This window comes from Ptychodera flava, chromosome 16 (assembly GCF_041260155.1).
Source record: "Ptychodera flava strain L36383 chromosome 16, AS_Pfla_20210202, whole genome shotgun sequence".
Taxonomy (NCBI): domain Eukaryota; kingdom Metazoa; phylum Hemichordata; class Enteropneusta; family Ptychoderidae; genus Ptychodera; species Ptychodera flava.
Genome location: NC_091943.1, coordinates 39,935,149 through 39,945,694, shown reverse-complemented (window position 1 = coordinate 39,945,694; position 10,546 = coordinate 39,935,149).

Here is a 10,546-nt window from a genome sequence, read left to right as displayed (position 1 = left end):
GAACCCAGGCCCCGGTATGCACCCCGTGGCCGCAATGTATACCCCCACATTGATTTACCTGTTAGAATTCTTCATATGCGCCAAGAATGTACTTTCTCGCAAATTCAGAAAAAAACGTTATTATGAGCCCTAGAGGAACGGCATAAACAAATAAAACATTTTAAAATAGTACCAGCATACACTTATTTGTTGCAAAGCTTTGAATCATGTGACGCTATCCATCAATATCCTCAGTAAATCTACTTTCTATGAAGGTAAAGACTAATATTATATTTTAAGTAAACGTATTTAGTTGGCTAAGTGAGAGCAAGAAAATGCTCCTGCATCGAAGCCGGATTTCAAAAATTGAATAAGGACAAGGTGCTCTGCAATATGTGCTTAACGACTATTATATGTGCCAATAGCATGGTATGCATGATATAGATCAAGAGATTTTCTTCTAGCAGAGAGTTTTCTAAACAAAGAGGAAGTTACAGGACCGTGGGCGCACAATAGGGGATCACTGATGACGAAGCCATTGCATACACTGGCCGTGAGGTTTTGAATTCTCACAACACTGCTTTGACTGTATGATAAATTTGAATAATCAGGATCGTGACATATGCAAAGAGGGGTCAAATGGTCGTACAGGGAACACATTTTGGAACATATGCGTTCTCCGACTAAAACGGAACATTTTTTTCAGTTTATTTTCGACTCAAGATTAGTCGCTATATATTCACAGACATCATATGCAAGATTTAATGACAATGGCAGCCTGAAACATGGCAAAATTATTAGATTCTTGGATCAAACACGGCATGTCCGACAAAAAAGCGTGGCTATTTTAACTTTTGCAGAGATTTACACGGAAACAATCAAATTGACTCTGGTCTGCCTAGTTAAAACACTCTGGATTAAATTTAAACCGTGTCAGTTAGATGTATCCGCTTTGACTGTCTTTAGAACTTATACCCTCCGTTCTAATATTAATTTTAACGTCGTCATCGTTACTTCAGTTTGTTTTGAATTTGCATACCGACATAGAAATAAAGATTACATCATTTCTCGAAGGTCTATGATTACATATCTGTCACTAATACGATCAAACACAATGGACTTTAGTTCATTCTTTGGGGCAATTATAGTTATGTCGTCTAAAATTTAGAAAACCGATCGGAAAATGTGAATATATATAACACTATCACCGGCTATCGGAATTTGTTAGGGTGAGCTTTGTTACAAGTTATTTGTCTTTTGACGTGTTTGTTTCTAGAGAGATTGTTACCCCCACAGCAAATTTTCGGAAAGCTTTACACACATTTCACGCCATTCGAGTGTTGTAGTCGTGTCGAAGTTACTAAATAAGTCAGTACAATGAACACGATTATCAACACAGGGGAAGGTCAGAAAATGTTATAACACACCTCATACGCAGTCTGTGTTCTAATACGTCAATTGATAGTCACGTGAGGTGCGTTCTTTTTGTGATGATACACGTAAACGACGTCATCAGGCATCATTTGTCGAACTGTTGCCTGCTAGGCGTTAGTTCATAAAATGATGCCCTCTGACTTCAGAAACGACGTTTGCGCATGCGCGAAATGGAAGCGAACAAAGATGTCGTCTGCGGCCGATCGAAACGATAGTCGAGCAATTTCTCGGTTTATCCTACTTTCCAAAGAAGAACTGAATGCTCTGCTTTCCAGCAAGGACTCGAAACGGACGAAAGCGACAATCAAAGGTGAACGTTTTGAAGAAGTATTGAGACGCTGTCGGGAAAACGTTTTCTTGCCGAACTATATACTCCAACATATTAGCCTACATGCGACAAGTTTTGTAGGCCTATATGGTAAGCTTACGTGCATGACTGCGGATGAGGTGTGTTATAAAACACATATTGACTGACCATGAGGGCAACAGCAAACGTCTTTAACCCCTATGGCGTGTGAGTAACCCCGAAAAACTCACTTTCATTCGGTCGAGTTTGGTTTTTGGGAGTGACTCACAGTCCCTCGGTCGGGGTTACAGACGTATGCTGTTGCCCTCATAGTCAGTCAATATGTGCACTTCCATCCTTATAAACTGAAATTATTTTAGGACAATTCATATAGCTTCCAGTTATTACGGATAATTAAAATTCTTGCCCGCAAAAGTAACGCCTTATTATTACTAGTACATAGCCTACACATTTTATTTTGATACCATGACTTTGCGTTGCAAAAGGGCCTGCCTATCTCTCCTACATTGCGTTTTCTATTGCTGTTTCAGTTTAGTCAATAATTTCTAGCTGTTCTTGATGGATCTGAGGTGAAAGACCTTTGGTAAGATGCATCGTTGGCCGTCTATCAAGTTTTCCTTGAACGGATGATTTTAGAACCATCTTCAAGACTTGCCCAATGTCTACGTTACAAATATGGCCAACTTGATATCAATCAGATCGCGTGTGACGTCATCATAAACTGGACCGATACAAGTGTATCTGTAAGATGGAACCAAGAAAATGGGGTAGCAGAGTTAGGAGGACGACATGTGTACAAGCCTTATTTGCCAACCATAATTATAGGATATTATCTGACATTCAACAAATAAACAATGAACTTGCCTACCCTCTGTGAATGAAATTGGAAAACACTGTAATAGGTAGAAAATAATCCCCGGCTTAGTGGCGAAAGAACAGGTAAAATATTGATGATAGCTTTGTTGAATGCTTTAATTTCTCAGTACTTATCTGACGATCACGTGAAAACCCAATACCAAGTAGATGTCATGTTGACTGAAATGTATGTACTAGTATTTCTTTTCATGGTTCCAGTCTGTTTACATTAAAAAAATTAATTCCAGTTGAACACAAACCATAGCATGTATATGTGTCTGAATGTTCGTCGTACCGTGGCCGAAAACGACACAAACCCTCTTCAGTTTGTAATTGCGTCGTTCTGTTTGATCTGCACTCTTCAGTTTGTAATTCCGTCGTTCTGTTTGAGCTGCGTCGTTCTGTTTTGATCTGCACTCTTCAGTTTGTAATTGCGTCTTTCTGTTTGAGCTGCGTCGTTCTGTTTTGATCTGCACTCTTCAGTTTGTAACTGCGTCGTTCTGTTTGAGCTGCGTCGTTCTGTTTTGATCTGCACTCTTCAGTTTGTAATTGCGTCGTTCTGTTTGAGCTGCGTCGTTCTGTTTTGACCTGCGCTCTTCAGTTTGTAATTGCGTCGTTCTGTTTGAGCTGCGTCGTTCTGTTTTGATCTGCACTCTTCAGTTTGTAATTGCGTCGTTCTGTTTGAGCTGCGTCGTTCTGTTTTGACCTGCGCTCTTCAGTTTGTAATTGCGTCGTTCTGTTTGAGCTGCGTCGTTCTGTTTTGATCTGCACTCTTCAGTTTGTGATTGCGTCGTTCTGTTTGAGCTGCATCGTTCTGTTTTGATCTGCGCTCTTCAGTTTGTACTTGTGTCGTTCTGTTTGAGCTGCGCCGTTCTGTTTGACTCTACGCTCTTCAGTTTGTTTTGAGCATAACAAGGAAGTACTGGAGCAAATATTTTGCAACAAACATTGGAGAATACCATAGCAACGTGGCATCGTGCGCCTGGAGTCATAGTTAGTAGAGGGAGAGCAACTCCACACATCGTTCATAGAGGCCTATTGGTTGTTTGCTTTTAATTCAGTAGTGTGTATTTTGTGTTTCACTGTCTTGTGTACAGAACTAAATTGGTACGGCGAGACATAGCCCTGCGATGAGATCAAAATTTTTGGAGTCAAAATATTTTCAGGTCCCCCCCCCCAATAGGCAGAGTAAAACGTTCAAGTCCCCCCCTCGACTACCCAAAAAATTTTCCAATCCCCCCTGAATTCCTCCAGCTCCCCCCTCACCATTTTTTTGAACGAGGCCTAATCAACTCTAGTCGATCAACATCACGTTTTGTGGAGGGCCATGGTTGTGTATGTTTTCACACTTATTGTATTTCCTCTCATTAAAAACTCTCTGCCTCAATGTCGACTAATGCATTGTAATCAAAGAATTTAATGCACAGGTATTACAACATTGAACTCTTTATCTTTGTGAATCAATATTGTTCAGCAGGGAGTCCTAATTTGTAGAATTGTAGGGGTAAATCTGCAATCGTGAGTGATGCACAGAATCAAAAATGCCAAAAGTCACAGCTAATGTCCCTTTAAAGGTGTGAAAATGTTTGTCTTTGTAGATATCAAAATGACATCAGCAATAACAGTGGTTGTAATATGTAAGCGTATGACATTTTTTCATGACATCAAATGTAGGGGTAAGCCTGAAGACTATTAGTAATGATCACAGACTACCAGTTGTATTGTGACCTGCTTTCTACACATTTCCTTTTGAACGTCAATTTTGTGAAAAATGTAAACATTGATATTGGGTTTTGGGTTAGTAAGAGTGTGTGTGCAGCATAACACTGGTTATTTATGTTTACCAATTTTCAGTCCCTCCAATGTTGGTACCTGTATGGGAGTGACATCGCCACTAACAGTTCTTTCCTAATCTCTTTCTTCACAGGGTCAGCAGTCATGAAGTTGATTTTGATGTAAATCATGTGTATCAGTACAATTTACAGAAAACAGGAAGATACTTTGAAGTTGGTAGCACGTACATCTTGGCCGACTGTGACAGTAGTGGAAACTTGCTGAAACATTACATTACTGTTCAGAGACAGCAGACACATACAGAAGATGTATCTATTCAACATTATGTGCTGAGTTGTGAGTGTTTATAAGGTAACTTTTGAGAATAGAAGACTCAGTTCAACGAACATGATAGAACATCAGGGAAGCTGCATTCACTGCAAAGTAGCTAAGAAACTCTTTCGAGGTCCAGTTGTTGGTGCCCCTGTTGACGATGAGCCCCTTGTGAAGATTCTGTCTGAAGAGCCTTTTCTTGCTGCTGTCAGGGATACCGATGATGTAGCTAGCTGTGGTGACATTTTCTAATTACTCTAGGCAGTTGCAGTGTATGCAGTGCAAATATGGCAAACATTCGTGTCATCATGTGGAAATGTGTAGAGTATGGTTGGCAGATAATGACTGTGGTCCAGCAGAGGCTTTTGAAGAACCTCCTAGAAGCAATTTTAAGTCAGTGTCCCACAAGAGAATATCATATCCATTACCTGAACAGTTAAAGCAAACATTTGCAATGTATGAGAGTGGCATGAAGACATTTCCAGTCTTTCTGATTCCAAGAGTTGATCCAGACTTCCCAACATGTGTTAATGGTCACGATTGGGACACTTCTGACCCAGTACAAATGGAATGGATACTTGGCAATGCTACAATCCATAAAGAAACAACTTCCATAACACATGCATGGTCAGAGGGTGAAAGTAAACAAATTCAAGGTAAGCATTATTGTACCAAATCAAGATAAATGAGCTCTGATAAGAAAGAGGTTTCAGCTATCCTTATGATGTAGTAAGGTAAATTTTTAATGACACCTGCATCTGGTCAAGTATTTGATGTTTTATATATGCCTTTAGGTTCAGAAATATAGTGATGTTTTATAATAGGATGCATTTTTTGTCTGTCACTATCGAGCGCAACTTGATATTTTGCTTCAACGAGATAATAAGACAGAAGTGTATTTGCGACCAACACTGATAAACCAACATACTCATCCAGTTTTCCTGTCAACAGCACATCAATAACAGCTGACTGTTTGAAAAACAAAAATGACTTTCAGACCAAGTTCAACAATTTGAAGATTGATTTTGTTGAACATCATCAATTTTCTTGACATTTTTAAGAAAGTAAGTGCCTCAGACATAAATTTGGTCAATGAGGATTTAAGAGATAAAGCACAGCATGCAGTATGTTACAGTGAGGCTATCAAATGTACATTTCGCAAATAGACATATTTTCATTCTTTTGTTTCAACAGACTGATCGACCCATACTTACACCGAAAATCGACCTTCCTGCAACACTCTGTCGGTTGAGACTTTGTTTTTATTGATGTGAGCAGATGATTATACTAGGCTATTAACACAGTAGGGATGTAATTAAATCTGCGACATTGTTTATATCAAAGCAGGCAGCCAGTCTCAATGAGATAACGCCGGGGAGATGATTCTACAACTGACACAAAGCACAGACAACTTAAAAAAATCATCAGAGTTTGCAACCTTGTGGTTGAGTTTCTTTGTGCTTTACAATAAATAAAAACAAAACAAAAAAGTTTGTGTGGAAAAAACTATTTATTGTGGAAACAATTCACTTTTACTGAAACAAAACTGCAATCACTTCACATGTTCCTGCAACAATACAGCCACCACTTCTACACATAATTGAGTTGCCCCTTGAAATCCTACACCATCCCTAGACTCAGACAAATATCACATATTTACTGTAAGCGTTACATGATTAGTATTTTCACAGTCCCTCAACAGAGGGCTGCTGTAATTTGCCATAGGCAAACAGACTAAACTCTGAACTATTAACCCATCAGTAAAATCAATATTACTACTCCCAGTTCTCTTCAGACTTTTTAACTTTGGGACATATTGAACATTACAAAATTCAGTAAGCATGTACTGAACTTTGTCTGAACTTTGTTTTAGAACGTCTTTTGTCAGCTTTGTTTCTCAGAACATATTGGCCAAAGTTGTCCAGTGAACCTTTAACGACATCTTGTCACAAGTAAAGAACTAGTATGGTTTGATACAAATTTTATCATTTTGTATAATATCCAAGTATTATGTATTTCTGCATCAAAAGAAATTGCCGAGTTCTGGCTTCCATATGATTTAATAAACGATGATGAATGACACATAAACTTTGTTGTTTTTACTCAATATAAAACACAGAAACTCTGCAGTGGCATTGTATTTCCAGAAGTTGTCTTGGCTTGGTGTTAAGTTACAGAGTCATCTTTCCGCCTTTTATACGCTATCTCATTGAGACTGGATGCTTGCTTTGATATAAACAATATCACTGATTTAATTATATCCCTGCTGTGTTAGCCCAATAAAATCGGCTGCTGGCATCAATTAAAACAATGATTTAACCCATAGAGTGTTGCAGGAAGGTCGATTTTCAGTGTATTTGACCGTATGGTGAGAAACAAATAAAATGAAAAAGAAAAAGCAATATAACTGTACTGTTAAACGGGGACTTCAATCATACTGTGATGTTGTCTTTTCTCGGAGTGGTATAAATCAAATGTGGATATTAAAAAATTCGAAGGAACTCTTGGAAAATTTGAAATCAAGATCTGTTTCAAAAATAACATCTATTAAAACTTTCGATTTTTCCACATTGTATACCACAATACCACATGATAAATTGAAAGAACGCTTGAAAAACATCATCAACCAAGCATTTTTCTACAAAAACGGTTCACGCCGTTACAAATATGTGGTATTAGGGTATAATTCTACATATTTTGTTAAAAATACAACTAATGCTAAAGTGTTTTATACCGAGAAAGACATTATCAGTATGCTTGATTTCCTCATTGACAACATATTTGTTGAATTTGGAGGACACATTTTCCAACAGTGTATAGGAATTCCCATGGGCACTAACTGTGCTCCCTTACTTGCCGACTTATTTCTGTTCTCATACGAGGCAGAATTTATCCAGAACCTTATCAAGCAGAAAAAGGTCTCTGTAGCTCGTACTTTCAACCTAACATTTAGATACATAGACGATGTTATTTCATTGAATAACTCTGAATTCAGTAAATATCTCGCTATGATTTATCCTCCAGAATTGGAGATTAAAGATACTACAGAAACGGCCTCTTCTGCTTCATATCTGGACATTTTACTTGAATTTGACTCCAATGGTCACCTTTCTACTAGGCTATATGACAAGAGAGATGATTTCAACTTTAGTATAATTAATTTTCCACACCTCATCAGTAATATTCCACTCTCACCTGCTTATGGGGTATACATTTCCCAGCTTATACGATATGCAAGAGCATGCAGTTCATATGGTGATTTTGTAGAGAGACATGGCCATCTCTCTTTCAAACTGTTAAATCAAGGTTACACCAGAGCAAGACTTGTCTCTACATTCAAACGCTTTTTTGGCAGGTATCGCAAGCTGGTAGATAAATACAATATCTCTCTTCGACAAATGATCACTGATGGCATCGGTGACATTGGGCCTTAGTTAGTGACCACTACCTATCTGACTTACAGATTGATATATGGCGGGTGCCACATGTGGGGCAGGATGCGCTTACTATTTTCGAAACACCTGACATCACTTCTTGTCTTTTGGCCAGAGGTCCATATATCTTTCTTTCATGAATTTGACTTTGTTTGTACCGTCTATTACTGTCTGTTCTGTGCTGTTTTGTGTCTATGTTTACAACTATTGTCTTACAAATTTTGACCTAGTGTTATTGGATTATGGATTGGTATGATTGCGATTATTTTCTCACACGTATTCAATTTCCTGTTTTTAACAAATATTTTTTTGCAGTTTGTTACAGATTGTGTTGTGGCACCTGCAAATTGCGGATGTTCTATGATGGACAAGAAGACCTCGTATTCAACCTGAATAATAAAGACCTTGTTCATTATAGCCTTCTCTTGAATTATCTACATCATATGCTTGAGGGACGAAATCCATTGGCTGCTTGTCACAGGTATGACATCGAATTTTTGGATATAGATCTTTGATAAATAGTAAGAGTCATGGGCAAAGTTGCTATCTTACCGTACATGCATTTGGTTCCAAAATTGCTATATGTATATATGCTAATAGAAGCAATTCTCATAGGCTAGAAATATTTCCATGTATATATGCATGTCCACATAAAAAACTTGAAAACTACAGCTCCAACAATTGTAGTATTTGTTTTGTTTGGAATCTATATTATAGTGGATTGAACAGTGACATTGACACTATTTATTTATACAGTATGAGAAGCTATTTGTTTCATTTACTAATCATGTTGCAATTGTGGTCGTTACATATTTGCTTACAGGATACTTGTGATTAGTACAAGAAAAGTATATACCAATGACCAATATACCAATGAGCTCAGTATATACATGTACAGTACCATCTATTAATGGAATCAAAGCATTAAATAGAAAAAATTATAAACAACAAAATTTGTCACTTTCTCTAAAATATAGCACTGAAACAACAGTATACATTGTCCGATGTTGTTGTGGTAGGTCTGTAGTGACAATTATATTTTGATCTTTGTGTCATTAACAAGTGCTCTTTTTGACTCCCATCCATTTCATTTCTATTTACAGAGCGTTTGCTAAAAACCATGCAGTGTTATCAAATGCAACTCCACTCCATATCCAGAAATTACGTTTAGCATGGAATGCATTTGCACGACTGCTCGACATTGACTTTACAAGTGTATTCCAGTGCCATACCTGTGGTCCAGTGCCTGACATAATCATTTGCGATGGTACTTCAATTGGCTGCAGAAAATCATATCTGAAGCCATATTTGATATCTCAGGATACACCATCCACTGAGCCAGTAAGAGGAAGTCAACACAAAGATAGGACACTGTTGCTGCAGAAGAAGACACGGTTTGCCTTGTTTCAGTATTCACAGACAAAGGCCTCTCTTACCCAGGGTGAATTTAATTCCATGATCAGCCAGTTGCATAAAGAAACGAACGGCAAACCAATTGCAGACTTTATTATCCTGTCAGGTGACAACAGACAACCACCAAATTATTGCAGGGACATTTTAAAGGACTTGAGTTGCAATTCTCCAGTTTGTGCCCTCGCTCAATCAAATGATGTTGGTCGAATTATTAGTCTACTGTCACAGGCAGGTAGTGGTGCCATCGGTAGGATATTGTCTGCGCTGAAGAGAGGGGTGCCCACCATCGGTGATTGGCTGTATCATGTGACTCAGCTTTACAGGCCACTTCCAGGGTGTGTGTATGATTTGTTACTGCTCATCTCAAGATGCATAGCTGAAACCTACAACCATGAATGTGACAACAGCGTAGATGATAACCCAGCCAGTTCAGCACATGACGACCTGATGTACTTTCCAGCTCTTCCAAGGCTTCACAGGTATTTTGACTAAGAATATTCTTATAGACATTTTGATGGAATATGATCTTATGATATTGTTCTATTGGTTGTCAATCATCTTCAAGTTGTCTCATTTTGATTTTGTTACATTGATGCAATTGACAATACAGTAATTGTATATACATTTAGTCCAACAAAAAAATGAAAAGCTTCATTAAAGATGACAATCAGATGAGACACTGGAACGTACTTTTTGAGGTTTGAAGCTATGCTCTGATGATGCAGTTCATTCGGGTTTGACACAGCTTCAGTGTTGGATTTGAATATTGACTTTTGATCCCCAAAGTTTCACTTCAGTGTGGCAAACTTTAAACTTTAATGTTATTTTCATAGTTTATTACTGCCATATAATCCTATTTAGAAGGAATGCAATGCTTCTCTGTTGCATCTAGGAATAAATCAATCGTTAGGATGACGGAATCCTACTCCAGTCAGAACGACAACTTTATGCTGAAAATAAGTTAATAAAAGTTTTTCACTGCAACCTACCAGACGTCGAGCAGCGGCTATCGCCCAGC